At 44.0% G+C, this 1,821-nt stretch overlaps 1 protein-coding gene across 1 annotated transcript in view; it reads right to left on the bottom strand.

Annotated features, from left to right (window-relative positions):
* LOC144216133 (phospholipid-transporting ATPase IB-like) overlaps window positions 1-1,821 on the bottom strand; it is a 194,503-nt gene that overhangs the window by 174,344 nt on the left and 18,338 nt on the right. The gene's annotated exons all lie outside the window — the stretch shown is intronic.

The following is a 1,821-nucleotide window of genomic DNA, read 5'->3' as shown; positions in this document are numbered from 1 at the left end:
TTTTATATATATATATATATATTATTTATTTTTGAGAGACAGAGAAATAGCTTCTTTTTATATATATATATTATATATATATATATTATTTATTTTTGAGAGACAGAGAGAGACAGAGCGTGAGGAGCAGAGAGAGGAGGAGACACAGAATCTGAAGCAGGCTCCAGGCTGTGAGCTGTCAGCACAGAGCCCGATGCGGGGCTCGAACCCACGAACTGTGAGACCATGACCTGAGCTGAAATTGGACACTCAACCTACTGAGCCATGCAGGCGCCCCTTGAAGGCACTGTTTCTATTCTCAAGGAATTTACAGTTTGCCAGGAGAAATAAAACCAACTATAATGTATAGCAGAGATACGGCTACAGAAGATAAGGAAGGGAGAAGTTAGCCTGGGGCATGGCATTTAGTGGAGTTTGGAGGGTGGTTTTGAGTTGTGCCTTTACGAGTATGGGTAGGGGCAGCCGATGAGTACCTTCTGGATTAGGTGACAGAATGAACCAAGGTGACCGGAAGAAAACTGAGGAATTGTGAGGAGACTTGCCTCTTAGATGGGGTTGGACTGTAGGGTTCATGACGAAATGAGGTTGAATAAACAGGAATAAACCAGATTATGGAAGGCCTTGAATTTAAGTGTTTTGAAAAGATGTCATTCCTAAAAGAAAACATAGAGGGAAAGTTTCCAGACATCGGTCTTGGCAATGATTTCTTGGATATGACGCCAAAACTCAAGAGCTTCTGCACAGCAAAGGGACCCATCGAGAAAAAATGAAAAGGCAACCTACGGAATAGGAGAAAATATTTGAAAACCCTCCATCTGGTAAGGATATAGGAGCAACTCCAGCTCAACAGGAAAAATAATCGTAATAACCCAATCACAGTAGGCAAAGGACTTGAAAAGACATTTCTCCAAAGACAACATGCAAATGGCAGTGCGATACATGAAAAGGTGTTCAATGTCACCAGTCACCAGGCAAATGAAGTTCAAAACCACAATGAGATATAACCTCATGCATGTTAGGATGGCTATTAATTAAACACAGAACATCCTCACAGTGTTGGTGAGGATGTGAAAACACTGGAATCCTTGTACACTTCTGGCGGGAACACAAAACGGTGCTGCTGTTACACGAAATAATATGGAACATTTTCAAAGAAATTAAAATAGAACTAACTACCATATGGTTCAGCCATCCTGCCTCTGGGTATTTATCCAAAAGAGTTGAAATCAGGATCTTGGAGAGAGAGAGCAGCACTCCCACGTTCGGTGCAGAATTATTCACAATAGCCAAGATGTGGGGACAATCTCAATGTCTGTCGATAGATGAGTGGATAAAGAAAATGTGGCATCTCAGGGCGCCTGGGATGGCTCAGCTGGTGAAGTGTCCGACTTCGGCTCAGGTCATGATCTCACAGTCCTTGAGTTCAAGCCCCGCGTCAGGCTCTGTGCTGACAGCTAAGAGCTTGGAGCCTGCTTTCGATTCTGTGTATGTGTCTTTCTCTCTCTGCTCTTCCCCCGCTAGCACTCTCTCCCTCTCAAAAATAAAATAAAAACATAAAAATTTTTTTAACGTGGCATCTATACAATGGGATATTATTCAGATTTTAAAAAGAAGGAAATTCAGGGGCGCCTGGGTGGCTTAGTCAGTTAAGCGTCCGACTTTCGCTTAGGTCATGATCTCGCGGTTCGTGGGTTCGAGCCCCGCGTCGGGCTGTGTGCTGACTGCCAGCTCAGAGCCTGGAGCCTGTTTCAGAGTCTGTGTCTCCCTCTCTCTCTGAGCCTCCCCTGCTCACGCTGTCTCTCTCTCTCTCTCTCCTAGAAA

This window comes from Crocuta crocuta, unplaced genomic scaffold, assembly GCF_008692635.1.
Source record: "Crocuta crocuta isolate KB4526 unplaced genomic scaffold, BGI_CrCroc_1.0 scaffold258, whole genome shotgun sequence".
In the NCBI taxonomy this organism is placed as follows: domain Eukaryota; kingdom Metazoa; phylum Chordata; class Mammalia; order Carnivora; family Hyaenidae; genus Crocuta; species Crocuta crocuta.
The sequence above is the reverse complement of the archived record's forward strand: the minus strand, read 5'-3'. Positions and strand labels throughout refer to the sequence as shown.